Here is a 17064-nt window from a genome sequence, read left to right as displayed (position 1 = left end):
CCAAATTATAAGTCATTCCAAGAATCTTGGAGAGTCAAAGCATCCCAAGTTTGACCAAATTTATATGATAAGATAATAATATTTATGATACCAACAAAGTATCATTAGGTTCTCTATTAATTATATTTTCATAGTATATCTATTTGATGTCATAAATCTTTGTAATTCTTTCTTTAATTTTGGTCAAACTTGAGATGCTTTAACTCTCCAAGATTCTTGGAATGATTTATAATTTGGGATGGAGGGAGTATTTACCTAGATACATGGTGTCTTTGTAATGAAGGTTAAGCATCTCCCAAAAACTCCAGCACATAAGCCAGGGGTACAGTGATATGAGATTCTTTCAATGATAGAGGTCAGAATTACATTTCCTTATATTTTGGCTTCAGCTATTTCTGGCTGAAGACCTCAATAAATGATTAAAGGTGAAGGTAACTCAAGCACTAGATGGCAACTAAGAGTCATCTACATACTTAAAGGTTTTATCCTATAGAATATCAGAAATATCCCATAAAGCATAAACTTATGAAACAAATGCAATCTCTAGAATGGTAGCATGACAATTGGCAATGAAATTTACCTTATTATAAGAGACTGCACTTTATTAGCTAATAAAAAAGGCTGAGATATTTCCCATTAGATGTTGTGTGTACCTCAAATTTCATGAAAATTGATATATAGAAGTATTGGGCCCCCATGCTATATACAGAACCATAAACATATGCTCTAACTCTCCAACCAAGAATTACATATTAAATTTAGCTTGCTGCTTCTTAAGCAGATGAATGTAGCATATATCAAAGTATTAACAGAGCATGATACTCACAGTAATCTATAATAACTTTCTGAACTTCTCATTTGGAGCCACTAATAAGTTGAAATTAAACCCAGTCACTGTAATTCATGACTGAAGCCACAATTGCAAAACATAAACCAAGAAGGCGAGAATCGTCAGTCCATGTCAACCATCACTATCACCTTCATCATCCACATCATCAGCAGGCCCATCATTATCATCCACAATCTCCATTCCGAAGCACTCGACATCAGCATCCTCGTCCATTCCCTCCCCATCAAATTCCTCTCCATTCAGTGCACCCTCTTCCTCAGTGCCATCCTCATCCAGAACAAGTTTGGACAAACCTTTTCCGCGGTACAGCACTCCAGTGCGCATCACATAATGCACCTTTTCCCTCACAGCAGCCAGGGGATGCTGCTCCACGAGCTTCCCTCTCTCGTACCCCTCACGAAGCACCACAGTCGTTGTCTTGCACTTCAACGACAGGTAGAACACCCCAGGGTACCGCGTGAACAGCCTAGTGAACCTGTGTGGCAGGCCCAGCTCCTCCCGAAGAAGCCGGATGGCGTTCCTCCGCACCATCTTGTGCACCGTTAGCCCGAGCAGCTCATGTAGCAAGCCGATGTTCCTCTTCTCGTAAATGTCGCTCTCAGGGTCGATCCCTGACGCGTCAGTCGTACGGCGATATGTAGGGAAGGCGGTGGAACTCATCCATCCAGGCCTTGACCTTCTTCATCCCGCCGTACCCCCGCGGGAATCGCATCGGGAACGCGAGCGGGGCGCTCGACGAGGACGGCGGCCGGGACAGCGCGCGGTAGGTCGCGTAGTCGATGGCCACGGCGTGGCGGCGTTGGAGGGAGGAGACGGCGATGTCCTCGGGGAGGCCGGAGGCGGACCGTAGGGAGATGCGGTTGTTGGCGACGGCGAAGACACCGGGGTGGGAGGCTGGGAACGCGGCGGCGAAGTTGAACGGCAGGCCGAGGTCGAAGCGGAGCGGGAGCACGGAGGCGAGCGGGAGCGACCTGGAACGGGTGAGGAGGAGGAGGCGCGCGAGGCGGAGGTGCGCGTCGTGCGCCGAGGCATCGGCGACGCGGGCCAGGAGGGTGTGTGACGCGGGCGTGAGGGAGAAGGAGGGCAGCGTGGGGAACCGAGGGTGGGGTTGCTCGGAGAAGAGCGTGGGATGGCGGCGAAGGAAGCGAAGCACAGGTACCGTGAGGCCAAGCGGCTTTTGGAGGCGCGCGAGGGAGCGCGCCGGCACGGGGGAGGAGCCGGGGAGGCGCGAGAGGTGGTCGAGCAGCAGGCAGGACGCGCGGATGGAGGTGGTGCGCTCGATCAGGTGGTCCAGGCCCCGGTTCTTCACCCATTTGAGACGAACCTTCTGCATCTCTGAAGGAAGAGAGGGATTTGGGGTGGTGGCCTGCTGCCTGGTGGGGGAACGGAGAGCGGCGGCGGCGGCGGCTGCGCGCGAAGTGTTTGAGGAAATGCGGAAGAAGTGGCGGATGCGTCCTATACAGAGACGGAGAGGCTAGAGGCAGCCGCGTGCGTTGCTTTGAACATGACCCAATTTGGGCCATCCAGGCCGCCAACCCACCCCGCACAGAACTAAAGTGGGCCATGACGATTTAGGCCCATGAGATATACGTCGGTTCGTCGAAAGTAGGCTCCTATAGGCTCAAACTACAGCATTTTTTTTTTTTTTTGAGAATGGCCCAAACCACTACATGAGCTTCTCTCATGTTCGCGCCCTCCTGATCCCACCACCTGCATTTCGCGCCGGTACCATCTGGCATCTGCTGCGACTACGGGTCCTTTAGATTTTATATGGGCTAATTTTTAGACTTGGATCTAAACACCCTGTATCTGCTTTCACCCATTTCCTTCCTTTACCCAGAGGCTATTTGAGCCCACAAAGCCCAAAACCGTTCCGGGCTTCCGGCGCATTTGGCAATCTTGTCTTCTCTGAGAAGAAAGAATTCCACACAAAGACTCTGCTAAAACCCCCTGCACCCGTGCCAGAAAACACCGCAACACCGTCTCGGCGACGGAATCAGATCACCTGACGTCGGCCTCTTCGACGTTACTCGGCAGTCCACACATCAGTGCCGTTGGCTGGCATCCAACGGATGCCAAGCACTCCACCCTGCGACGGCCCATGGCCACGGCCTGTTAAGCGAGTAATCAGCAGCGGCGCCTTCGTCTTTTTTGGCGCGAGCGCTGGGTCTTTTGGCGGGACCGGCTGGGCTACTCTGTATTCCCAGCCCCAGGTCGTCTTCTTGATACGCCCCGTGGCCGCCGACTCGTCGCCGACGACGTGAGATACGCACAGAGGAATACACAGACGATGGGAAGGGGACGATGGCCCTATTCCCGTTCTTACTTTCTGGATTGCAAAATTGTTCACGCATCCTTCTTACAAGACCTGGCTTATATCCAGCCACACCCCTGGCACTACGACATCGCATTGCTGTGCTCAATGAGTCTTCGTCGGTAAGGAGAGAGCAGCCCGCAGCAGCGTCGCCCCTAAGGAGAGAGAGCAGGCAGCGCCTTGCGACCGCCCCTTACTGACCTTGCCGTGCTGTTCTCGCTCGCGTAGCACCAGAAACTGGCAACCGGCGGCGCAGGGAGCAGCGGCAACGGCGGTGGCGGCGGCCGCGACGCAGGGACCAGATGCAGCACCTTGCGACGTCCCTTAGTGACCTTGATGTGCAGTCCTCGCTCGCATAGTTCGACAGATTAGGAACCGCCCACGCAGGGAGCGGCGGCGTCGACGGCTGGGGCGACGGCGCGGCCAACTCGTTCGAGCGGAACACAGCTGGGCAGCGGCGGCGGTGTATTGGCATGCTCTAGCGCTGACAACCGCGACCAAGACACCAGAGTCATTCGTCTTTGGTAACGCTGTCTTCTCCAATAACAAAATTTAAAAGACAACCCCATGTATAAATAGGTCTTCAGAAAAAAAAAATATTCAGATTTAGGTTGTGCTTCTCCTAACACTTAAAATATGTTTTCTATATAAATAATCTGTTGGAGGCTATAGGTATTATCTTAGAGGTACATTTTAAATCTGGGTTCTGTGATAGGTCTCCAGTTTGGAGACAGCATTACTGCCCTCGTGGGTTTAGATAGGCCTAAGATAACATTACTGTCCTCGTGGGTTTAGATGGGCCGCTGGGCTGGTGTTTCAAGCACCTAGTGCGAGTCGGATTCCCTGGGCGCTTCGATGATAGGTGGACGGCGTGGATGGAGCGACTGTCGGGAGCAGTCGTGGAGGGCGACGTCAGGCGATCTGATTCCGCGCGGCGGATCGCCTCGCGGCTTCTTTCCTCGCCGACCACTTCCGCAACCACCCCACCTCACCGCGTCGGCTGCTAGGTTTCCGCACCAAGCCGGCCACCTCCCCTTGCCCCATGGTCTCGTACCAGAGATGTACGCTACACTACACAAGCGCCTCTGATCATCCCAATGTGCTTTTGATCTGGTTTTCCTTTTAGGAAATTTGCTTTTCAGTTTAGTTTGGTTGCTCGTTCCTCCGGATTTTGTTCCTATTTACACCAAAATTTAGAAAGAAGAACGCAGGAACTCGAAGCTTTTAAGACTGTGTTATCAAGGAATCGATTGCATAAGGATCGATATCAGCTGGTTCAGATGCGGCATTGGAATCGGCTCTCTTCGGATAACATCAGTAGATAACAGTCAATGAGCTACGGTTAACGTCGAGAAAAATATCGGACTCTACAAAAAGTAAAAGATTAGGGTCTAAGTTATCTTAAGTTAGGAATATTTTCTCTTATACCAAAGTTTGTAATAAGTCATACTTGAGTAGGATTCATGCTTAGATTCCGGGTATAAATATTGGATCCCGGCTATTGTAAAAGACATCCAATCAATCAATACCAATTACTTTTTTTGGCTTTACGCCAACCCTTAGGAGTAGGAGTAGTGTAGATCTTGGTGAGTTTTTCAACAAGCAGGGCTGCATCAGTCCGGCCGACCTCTGGCTTGTTTGTAAGTATTATTATGGCTTATACTTATATTTGTAAGGCTGCATCGGTTCGACCGACCTCTTATGGGCTCTAGTATAAGCTAGTTATCGACTCTTATCTGGTTCAAGTACGGCTGCATCGGTTAAGTTCGATCTCCACTGCTCGAATTATATTAAGGTCAAGTTATCGGCTCTACCTAAGGGTGGCATCCTTTAGGTAGATTTATTAAGTTACCGATCTTGCTAATATTCTTATTGTCAATAGTTTTAGCAATATTAATCTGCCCGATCAAGATCGATCTAGATCGGCCTCTGTAAGATCGAGATGGCGACTATAGGGGGGTGAATAGTCGTTACTAAAACTTAATCGCGTCGGCTAACCAAAACAAATACGGAATTAAATCTATCGGTCTAGCCAAGACTATACCTCTCTATCTATATTCTCTAGCATCTTACAAAGATCCTAGTTAAGCAATTAAGGTGCTGGGCTAGCTAGAACTTACCTAACCAATTCTAAAAGCAAGGTCACATAAACCTATGTCATTAGTACTTTAAGTAACGAGGGAGCTCCTACACATGCTAGTAAGCAAAAGCACAAAGCTCCTAAGCTCACTAGCAATACTCAATAACAAGGCAACCAATGCCAAATTAGAGAGCGTAAATACTTAGCTACACAAACTAAGCAATATGACTAACAAGGTTACACAAACTAAATTAGCCACACAAGGGAGCTACTTCTATGCTACACAAGCAAGAAGGTAACTAGTGAGCTACACAAACTAATTAATTACAAGAGCAACTACACAAACACAATGTATATGAAAGTACAAGCTTGTATAAGGGGGTTGCAAACCAACGGGAAGAACAAAGTTGATACGATAATTTTTCTCCCAAGGTTCATATGCTTGCCAACACGCTAGTCTCCATTGTGTCGACCGCTCACTTGGTGGTTCGATGGCTAATTGGCATTATCCGCCACTTCTGCACATCGAGCACCGCAAGAACCTACCCCAAAAGTGAGGGTAGCTCAATGACACGCTCTACTAGAGTTGCTCTTCACGGCTCCCGCGGGGTGAGCACAATGCCCCTCATAAAGCTCTTCTCTGGAGCACCGCACAAGCTTCTTGTGGGCTTCGACAGAGACAACCATCAAGCCATCTAGGAGGTGGCAACCTCCAAGAGTAGCAAGCACCACCGGCTTGCAAGACGACCACCTAGTGCCACTCGATGCAACCTCATGATGCAATCGCACTAGAATCACTCTCTCACTCAATCGAATGAACACTATCAAGCTAAAGTAAGTTAGAGGGCTCCCAAGCACCACCACATAAGCCACCAAGGCTCTAGTGTGCTAAGCTCTACAAAGCTCTTGGCCAAAGCCTGACCAACACTTCTATTTATAGCCCCCATGAAAATAGAGCCGTTGTACCTCTTCACTAGGCACAGCTCGGGGTGATCGGACGCTCCGGTCCGATCGACCGGACGCAGGACCCCAGCGTTTGTAACACACTAAAATATCATTTGTAAATTAGTAATTAACTTTGAGCATTTATTTGATTTTCTATGTATTTTTAACCTAGGCCAAATAATAAATTTTGGTTAAATAAAATTAACTATAAGGTTTAAAAATATGCTTATTGCATTCATGCCGAAGCATACTATTTTTGGTTGAGTGTAGGGCTATGTTGTTTGAAGTTGAATTCAAATTTCATTTGAATTTGGCTTGGATTTAAAAACTAGAAATGGAAAAGGATTTATTTTTGAAAAATTCTCTTCTTCCTCTTTTCCAACCCAACTCCAGAATCGACCCAACTTCTTTTTCTTTTTCCCTTCCCGCGCTTGGTCTGCTGGCGGCCTAGCTCGCGCCTCCCCTCCTTTCCTCCTTCGACCTGCTCAGCGGCCCGCTCAGCGCCATCGCCCCACGCGCCCTCCTTTCCCTCCTTCCCACACGCGTCACGCTCCCTTCCATCTACCGCACGCCGCTCGCCTACAAAACCCTAAGCCGAACCCCTCCCTCTCTCCTTTTCTCGTTCGTCATTCAAGCTCTCACTGCCACGCACAATCCGCCGTTCTAACGCCCCAATCGACGACACCGACGTGCCTCGGAGATCCGCCGTGACCCACCGGAGCCATAGGTACCCTCAATTCTTCATTTTGCTAACCCATCACCTAGATTCACCCTCACCCATGCCTTGTTCTCTCTCTAGATCACCGCCACTGTCGACCCATACCCTCGGAGCTCTCCCAAATGCCGCGACCACCTCCATTGGACTCGTGGTGAGCTTCTCCATCTTCCCATGCCCCCATTCCTTTGAATAATGCCCTAGAGCACCGTATCGGTGAGCTCCAGTCGTGGACGGCTCTGATTAGAGCGTACCCCTTGGGGTCTTAACCGATCCACCGTGGGCTGTGGACTCGGCCCACAGTGCCGCGTCAGAGCATGCCCACGCACACGTGGTGCACCACGCCACTCATGCACGGCCATGTGGCCACCTCGTCAGCAGCCATGCGGTCAAACCATGGTCAGCCGGGTTCTTTTGTAGATTAGCCCCTCGATTTCTAGTGAATCAACCCATGGTCCAGTTCAATTCAAAAGAATTGTTTTTAGGCATGTTTTTATTCATTTTAGACCCTGTAGTTTTAGGAAATAGTGCACGCCATCCATAATACGGTTGCAAGCGTTCTGATCTGGATGGTGCACATGTTTCACACATATGTTGCAGAATATGTTCAAAATGTTTTAGCTATTTTAGTCTTATGTTGTAGTGCATATTTTCATGGTGGCAAGTTGCAAGTGATTTATCTGATGTTGCATATGTTTCACACTTATGTTTCAAGTGTATGTTCTAAATATTTTATCCATTTCATATGGATGTTGCATTCAAATGTTGTATGTTGCACATGTTTCATAATGTTTTGAGAGTAAACAGACGCGAGTGATGGTGGCACGACACGGGCACTGAAGAATGGGTCGTGGCGAGCTAGAGGCCGACGATCAGGGCATGACGGGGGCAGGGTGCGCATGTGGGATGAGGCGCACTATTTCCTAAAACTATAGGGTCTAAAACAAATAAAAATAGGACCCCTTGTACCTATGAACTTTATAGTTCATGTTCATGCATGTGTCTAAATGTGAATTAGCTTTAAGGACTTTACCTAGATTATTACTTGTACCACATATCCTTGTTACCTTTGGTTTGCGATGCATTTTGGATAGATGCTACAACGCTCAACATAAATAATTGTTAAACATGATTAAAGGTATTATACAATATGTTAAAGTGGAGCTTTTAGCAACAATTAGGGGGCTATAGTATAGGGTTGAGTGCTCTAGTGCCTCTCTATAAGGACTTAATCCTGAAGCAGCCACCTAGGAGGTTTCGTACAACCCCGAGTGTCATATGGCTCTGACTTTAACCTGTTAACTATATTGTATTAGCTCGTCTATAGCTTTCCTGTAAGGGCTAGAGGGGGGCACTAGTTGGTGTGTTTCCTTTCCTGCTAGGGTGTGTACCAGTGCCGTGACCACATGCGTGCCACTCCTAGAAGAGGGCCACTTACGGTTAGACGGCTGAAAACCATAGCAAGCTACGACTTGTTAGTGCGACTAGCGAAGGGTTATGTAGTGAAACCCTGCCACACTTCCTAGGTAGAGGTGTTGTGGACTTTGCAAACCCTGGCATTGGGAATTCATGGCTCGGTGGGTAAAGTTGTACAATTTCTATAGAATTATTTGACCTGTTATAACAGTCGTACTCACGGATATGAGCGATCTGGATCCTTCATGATTAGTGGTTACTATGGATGGTTGGGAATTGATATAATCTTGATTATACATTAATATCACTTGGGATGGGTTTATTCACTAAAGTAGTGATTCAGGATGCTAAAACTTGAACAACTAAAATTGCAAATCATAGTCAAACCGTGTCTAGCCTTTGAGCCTCATAGATCCCTTTGATATACTTGCTAAGCATGGTGAGCTTACACTTGCTTTATATTCAATGAAAATCCTAGATGAGTAACAGATAACGTGTATGAAAGAGTTTCCGAAGGATGTCCAGGACTACTAGGATGATGTTCACCAGTTGGAGTCCCTATGGTAGTTTGGGCTAGTTATTCCGCTTGTGTAATAATGTTGCCAGTGAGCAAGACTATGTGTTAACATTATGATGAGATATGCGAATGTAATAAAGTACTTTACTTTGATATTATTACAATTTGATGGTATATGTGTGTTTGGACATCCTAGGCGCACATATATGAGTACTTGATTTTGCTATGCAAAATTGGGTGTGACAAATTGGTATCAAAGCTATAACTGACTGTAGGACGATCAACCTAGTTAGAAATGGACGTTTTTAGGACCACATTATCTTTATTTTGCTACCTTTAATTTACTATAAATTTTTTACTTATATTCTGTCCTTTATCTGTTGCAAAAATTATCTTATTCTAATACTCAACCTTTTCAATCTTATAGATGGCCCGCACCAAGCTGACACCCCGCAAGTGAACCATTGTGATGCCCACAAGGAGGACAAGGTTCACGCTTGGCAAGCATGTTTCTGCACATCTAGTGGAGGCTCTAAGGAGCATGGAAGAGGAACCACCTATGGAGGTGTCCATGGAGGAACCTCTAGAGGACATGATGGAGGATGAGCTCATGGATGAAGAGACTAAAGAGGGGCCCAAGTTTGAGGAACCCATAGAGATAGAAGAATCTAGGGAGGAGCCCATAGAAGAAAATGGATAGGGTGGTTAGGATGGAGCTGGTGACCCTGATGATGGTGATGATTTTAACAATTCTGATTCAGATGATGGAGGTAATGATGGTGGTGATGGAGATGGTGGTGATGGTGGAGATGGTAATGGAGATGAGTGGTGATGGTGATAGAGATGGAGGAGACGATGGAAATGATGGTGATGATGACCATGATGCACTGCTGGCTTAGGGGTGGACCATAGAGATCCAGTACAATTTGGAGGGTGATGCCTACTACCACCCCAAGCTTCTCTCACTTGTACATCGCTACCACACCAGGTGCACCTTGTAGCACAGGAGAGAGCATTGGACCCACCTCGACTACACCGGCTTCTAGGAGATAGAAGTGTACATTCACAAAGGGAGTCAGGTGCGCTACATCCATCGTGCCATCACTGCATGGCTCACACATGCAGCCACCATCCAGGATGCTGCTCGATAGGCGTTGGTGGTCAACCGCGACCGCCACTTCGATGACATTGCATGGGAGGAGGATCGTTATCTTCCCCACAGTCGGAGCGGCCAGTCTACCTGCAACATCGCCGCACCACTTGGGGCAACAAACCATAGGCTTAGGCCTACCTTGATGAGCTTGGCCTAGACCAACACCGACTTGGATCAAGCCTTGGATGAGCTAGTATGTCATGGGGAAGGCATACCTGCAGCTTGCCCATGAGAATGCTACATTGAAGCAACATCAAGGAGGTCCTGATGTGGAAGCGCCTAGGTGTTCCTAGCTCAATCAGCCCCTGAGGAACATAGGAGAATTTGGAGACCCCAACACTAGCACCAACATCGACCCATAGGAGGATTTCTCCAAAATATGTAATAAACACGCATAGATGTGCGAGATGAGTGTTTAGTTTCTTTTCTTTTTAATGGTTGAACAAGTGTTACTTGAATGGTTGGATGATTGTCATGATGAACAATGTTTGATTTGGATTTTTGGCATGATTGTGATAACTTGTAGGCATGTCCACGGTTATTTAGTTTAAGATTAAGGCATAAGGATGATATGAATAAATAGTTGGGTTTCTTTTTATCTTGCTATCCATTCTGTAATATTCTGAGCAGTCCACATTTATCAGTTCATATATCATATTCTAGGATGTCCAATGGTCATGAAAATTTTATGGAGATAAGTATACTTCTACATCTTTCTTTTGGCTCTGGAATCACCTCAATACCTATTATGAATTTGTGAGATATAGCTGTTGTAAGTTGATGTTTCTGTGCTGTCAGAATTCTAGAGCAGTACTGCTTGTTGTCTATTTTTGCCTAATTAAACGTCAGAATGTGAAAAAGTGTTCTAAATGAAAGTTGTAGAGAATTTCATAAGCTTTCCATAAAGGTAAAATTTGCATTCCTATGATAAATAGAGAGTGAGATATGATTGTTTTACTGCACTACTATTTGTCCAACTCGCCGAAAAGTTCAGAACAATTATATTCTTGTATACCCTATATATATATATATCTTGTCTTGATCTGATGATACCTAATCTCATTAGGCCATTATCTCTTAAATGTTATATATTTTGGATATATGAGACTTATATGATATATCTACAGATGGTGAACACCAGGAGGAACAACCAGGGAGGTGAGGACCTGCCACCACCACCCCCTGTCACCATGGAGCAGCTGATGATGATGCAAACCCAGTTGCTTCAACAGATGGCTCAAAACATGTAGAATATGGGGAATGGGAATGGGAATGCACCCCCTCAAGTCAAAGACAAGTGGGGAGAGCTTCTAAAAGGACATCCACCTGTCTTCAAGCATTCCACTGACCCACTCCAAGCCGATGACTGGCTGCGTGCAATCGAGAGACAACTTGAGATTGCACAGTGTGATGATAAGGAGAAGGTTTTGCATGCTTATGGATAGTTGCAAGGAGCTACACTTGATTGGTGCGACTCTTTCCGCTTTGGCCATACCAAAGCTAATCTCATCACTTGGCCAGAGTTTAACAGTGCCTTCTGCTCTCATCATGTGCCTGTCAGGTTGATGAAGCTGAAGAAGAAGGAATTCTTAGCTCTCAAGTAGGGGAGCATGTCTGTTATAGAATATCATGACAAGTACATACAATTGTCATGGTACGCACCTACTGAGGTGGATGATGATGAGAAGAGGTAGGAGCTATTCATGGAAGGTCTGAATGATGGTCTCCAGTACCAACTGCTGTCCCATACCTTTGTCAGTTTCTAGCAGCTAGTGGACAAGGCCTTGGTTATAGAGAACAAGCGTCGTTAAATGGAGGACAAGAAGAGGAAGTTTTAGGGATAGCAATCCGGGAGCAACTCTCTCTTCCGTACCAATTCTCAATAGACTCAACCACAACAGCGCTACCAGGGTCAGTCTAGTCTGATCAACCGCAACCAGCAACCACAGCGTGCACAGCAGTATAGGGCACCAGTCCAGTGCTAGTAGCAAACCAACAACGTTCCTACAAAGAATAATATCCCCAATGCTCCACAGAGGAATAGCGCACCAAAGGCGTCAAATGCAGTTAATGAACCAATGTTTTTTTAGGCGCTAGGCAGTGACCCATTGCCTAGCGCCTAAACGTGCCTAGGCATGCCTAGGCGTTTTCTAGGCGTACAGAGTGGGAAGATAGAAAGGAGCAGCTGAGCAGAGGAGAGAGGAGCAAGGGGCAGGTGGACCTCACCTTGGGGTTCCTAAGAGGCAGGGCGAGGGGCAGCGAGGTAGGTGAGGCGTGGAGCTCACCAGCAGTGGTGCCTCCTCTGCAAACACGTGCGCCCACCGCCTAGATGCCGCCTCACCCCTAGGCCTCGTGGGAGGCCTCCACCCAGCACCTAGTCATGCCTAGGCGAGCGCAGAATCATGCCTTGTTTTTCACTGATGATAACAGATGCTTCAATTGTAGAGAACCAGGACGTTACACCAACAGATGATCCAAGAGGACGGCTAACATGCAGCAGAACCATGTCTGGGGAAAGGTCAATCATGTGACCGTTGAAACAGCTCAGGAGGCACCTAATGTGGTGATCAGTATGTTTCCGGTCAACTCAAACTCAGCTATAGTTCTTTTTGATTCTGGTGCTTCGCATTCCTTCATAGCATATACTTTCATAAAGAAGCATAATATTCTCGTATGTGTTATGAAGAAACCCATGTTAGTAAACTCACCTAGGAGGGGAAATGAAAGCAAATTGGATATGCTTAGCTACTAGTCTCATCATAAGGGAGGTAGAATTTCAAGCCAACCTTGTAGTCATAGACTCATCTAGAATTGATGTTATCTTGGGTATGGATTGGTTGAGTTCCCAGAAGGCAGTCATTAATTGTGGGAATAGTTTCATAAATCTAACCACTCCATCTGGAGAGAAAGTTGAGTATGTGGCAACATAGTCAGCCATAGAAATCTATTGGGTTAATCAACTGGAGGGCGCAACCATAGAGGATATACGGATAGTAAACGAGTATCCATATGTCTTCCCTAAGGAGTTACCAGATATGCCACCTGAATGAGACATTGAGTTTATAATTGAACTTTTATCTAGAACTGCACCCATAGCTAAGAGACCTTATAGAATGGGAGTGAATGAATTAGCAGAACTTAAGAAACAAATAAGAGAATTGCTAGATAAGGGTTATGTCTAACCTAGTTCTTCACCTTGGGGTGCACCAGCATTGTTTGTAGAGAAGAAAGATGGTACACAAAGAATGTGCATAGATTATAGATCACTTAATGAGGTCATAATTAAGAACAAGTATCCACTGCCTAGAATCGATGACCTATTTGACTAGTTGAAAGGAGCTTGTGTGTTTTTCAAGATCAGCCTCCGATCTAGATACCATCAGTTGAGAATAAGACGTTCTAACAATCTCAAAACTACTTTTGTGACCTGATATGGACTATATGAGTTCATAGTCATGTCCTTTGGTCTGACAAACACACCTGCTTACTTCATGTATTTGATGAACAAAGTATTCATAGAGTACCTTAACAAGTTTGTCATGGTGTTCATTGATGATATATTAGTCTACTCTAAGAATGAAGTTAAACATGGGGGACATTTGAGGTCAGTATTGTAGAAGCTTAGAGAACATCAGTTCTATGCTAAGTTTAGCAAATGTGAGTTCTAGTTAAAAGAAGTATCTTTCCTTAGTCACATAATCTCTAATGGAGGAGTAGCAGTGGATCCCAAGAAGGTTAGAGATGTATTGAGTTGGAAGCCACCTTAGGATGTTAGTGAGATTTAAAGTTTCCTTGGTATGGCTAGGTACTATAGGAGATTCATCGAGAGATTCTCTAAGTTAGCAAAACCTATGACTGCTCTGTTAGAAAAGAATGCCAAATTCATATGGTCTAAGCAATGTTAGGATAGTTTTGAGGAGTCGAAGAAGAGACTAACTTCTGCCCCAGTGCTTGTCTTACCTGATCTTAGTAAAAGCTTCTCTATCTATTGTGATGCCTCATGGAAAGGTCTACGCTATGTTCTTATGCAAGAGGGTAGAGTTGTTGCCTATGCATCCAGACAGCTGAGAAACATGAGTTAAATTATCCAACTCATGATCTAGAGTTAGCGGCTGTGGTACATGCTCTTAAGATTTGGAGGCATTACCTGATTGATCATAAGTGTGAGATTTATACAGATCATAAGAGTTTGAAGTATATATTCACTCAATCAGATCTAAATTTGATGCAGCGCAAATGGCTAGAGTTAATCAAGGATTATGATTTGGAAATACACTATCACCTGGGAAAAGCTAACATTGCAGCAGATGCCTTGAGTAGGAGGAGTTATGTGAACATGGCCTATACAACTCAATTACCTAGAGAGTTGTGTGAAGAGTTTGAACATCTGAATTTGGGTATTGTGGCTAACACCATGGAGTTAGAGGTAGAACCTACTTTAGAACGAGAGATTCATAAGGGACAGCTGAATGATGAGAGGATAAAAATATTGTTGAACGTATAGTGATTGGTAAAGCCCTAGGTTTCCACATGGATGATCAGGGAATAGTATGGTTTGGTAAAAGGATTTGTGTGCCAGAAGTGAAGTCTATTAGAGAGTCTATTTTGAGGGAAGCTCATGACTCGGCCTATTCTATACACCTAGGGAGTACTAAAATGTATCTTGATCTTAAAGAGAGATATTGGTGGTACGGACTAAAAGAGATGTAGCTAAACATGTGGCCATATGTGATACGTGCCAAAGAGTAAAGGCGGAGCATTAGAGGCCAATGGGTTTACTTCAACCTATGAAGATACCTGAGTGAAAATGGGAAGAAGTTGGAATGGATTTCATAGTGGGATTACCCCATACACAGAGGGGATATGACTCTATCTAGGTAATTGTAGACCATTTAACAAAAGTAGCACATTTCATTCCTGTCAAGACAACCTACTCTGGTGTGAAGTTGGTAGAGCTATACATGGAAAGGATTGTATGTTTACATGGAGTACCGAAGAAGATTATTTCAGATAGGGGTACATAGTTCACATCCCATTTTTAGTAGAAGTTGCTTGAATCCATGGACACAAAGTTGAACTTTAGCTCAGCTTATTATCCTTAGATAGATGGGCCGACAGAGAGAACAAATCAGATTTTAGAGGATATGTTGAGAGCTTGTGCTCTATAGTATGGAACAAGTTGGCATAAAAGTTTGCCCTATGTTGAATTCTCTTATAATAATAGCTACCAGAAAAGTCTCAAGATGGCACCGTTTGAAGCGTTGTATGGCAGAGAGTGCAGAACACCCCTATTTTGGAATCAAACGGGGGAAGTCAAGTCTTTGGACCAGAAGTTTTACAGCTGGTGGAGAAACTGGTACAAACAATAAGGCAAAACTTGAAGGTCGCACAGTCTTGACAGAAATGCTATGTTGACACAAGAAGGGATTTTGCATTTGAGATTGGTGACTTCGTTTATCTCAAAGTTTCACCTATGAGAGGAGTTAAGAGGTTTCATACTAAGAGAAAGTTGTCACCTAAGTATGTGGAACCCTTCAAGATCATCAACAGGAGAGAAGTTGCTTACCAATTGGAATTACCAGAACAGCTCTCAGGTGTTCATGATGTCTTCTATGTATTGCAGCTTAAGAAATGTTTGAGAGTACCTAAGGAACAATTACCTTTGGAAGAACTGGATATCCAAGAGGATCTATCATACAAAGACTATCCAGTGAGAATTTTAGAAACAGCAGAGAGAATCACAAGAAGTAGGATCATAAGAATGTGTAAGGTTTAGTGGAACAGACACTTTGTGGATGAGGCAACCTAGCAAAGAGAGGATGATCTAAAATCTGACTATCTCAATCTTTTCGAACCATCCGAATCTCGAGGATGAGATTCATCTTAAGGGGGGTAGGTTTGTAACACCCTAAAATATCATTTGCAAATTAGTAATTAACTTTGAGCATTTATTTGATTTTCTATGTATTTTTAACCTAGGCCAAATAATAGATTTTGGTTAAATAAAATTAACTATAAGGTTTAAAAACATGTTTGTTGCATTCATGCCAAAGCATACTATTTTTGGTTGAGTGTAGGGCTAGGTTGTTTTAACTTGAATTCAAATTTCATTTGAATTTGGCTTAGATTTGAAAACTAGAAATGGAAAATGATTTATTTTTGAAAAATTCTCTTCTTCCTCTTTTCCATCCCAACTCCAGAATCGGCCCAACTTCTTTTTCTTTTTCCCTTCCCGCGCTTGGCCTACTAGCGACCCAGCTCATGCCTCCCCTCCTTCCCTCCTTTGGCCTGCTCGGTGGCCCACTTAGCATCGTTGCCCCGCATGCCCTCCTTTCCCTCCTTCCCACACGTGGCCGCTCCGTACTGACCTGTTTGTGGCCTGCTCTGCCCCTACGTGCACGCGCGCCTGCTGCTCACCCTGTGACCCAACTCGGCGCTCGGCCTAGCTTCCCTCGCCCACGCCGAGTGTCACTCTCTTCCCCTCACTGCACGTGGGTCCCCCCTATCAGATGCGCCTCCCTCCTCCTTTCCTTTCTCTCCTCGCCATTGATGGCGTGCTTGCCATCGGAGGTAGCCGCACCCACTCGGCCACGCCAAGCATGGAAGGCGTCCAAATTTGCCCACATCACGCTCCCTTTGATCTACCACATGTTGCTCGCCTACAAAACCTTGAGCCAAACCCCTCCCTCTCTCCTTTTCCCATTCGCTGTTCAAGCTCTCACCGTCGCCCACAATTCGCCGTTCCAGCGCCCCAATCGATGATGCCGACGTGCCTTAGAGATCTACTGTGACCCACTAGAGCCGTAGGTACCCTCAATTCTTCATTTTGGTAACCGTCATCCGGATTCACCCTCACTCGTGCCTTGTTCTCTCTCTAGTTCACCGCCGTCATCGACCCATACCCTCGAAGCTCTCCTGGATGCCATGACCACCTCCGTTGGACTTGCGATGAGCTTCCCCATCTTCCCGTGCCCCTATTCCTTTGAATAACACCCTAGAGCGCCATATTGGTGAGCTCTAGTCATGCTGGCCATGGCACCGCCACGGGACCATTGCTCCAACGCGTTCCCTACC

At 45.8% G+C, this 17064-nt stretch overlaps 1 pseudogene; it reads right to left on the bottom strand.

The window, feature by feature from the left end:
• Positions 1 to 478: 478 nt before the first annotated feature.
• LOC136498219 (protein WHAT'S THIS FACTOR 9, mitochondrial-like) lies at positions 479 to 2318 on the bottom strand (annotated as a pseudogene).
• Positions 2319 to 17064: the final 14746 nt, after the last annotated feature.

Source organism: Miscanthus floridulus, chromosome 12 (genome assembly GCF_019320115.1).
Source record: "Miscanthus floridulus cultivar M001 chromosome 12, ASM1932011v1, whole genome shotgun sequence".
Classification (NCBI taxonomy): domain Eukaryota; kingdom Viridiplantae; phylum Streptophyta; class Magnoliopsida; order Poales; family Poaceae; genus Miscanthus; species Miscanthus floridulus.
The sequence above is the reverse complement of the archived record's forward strand: the minus strand, read 5'-3'. Positions and strand labels throughout refer to the sequence as shown.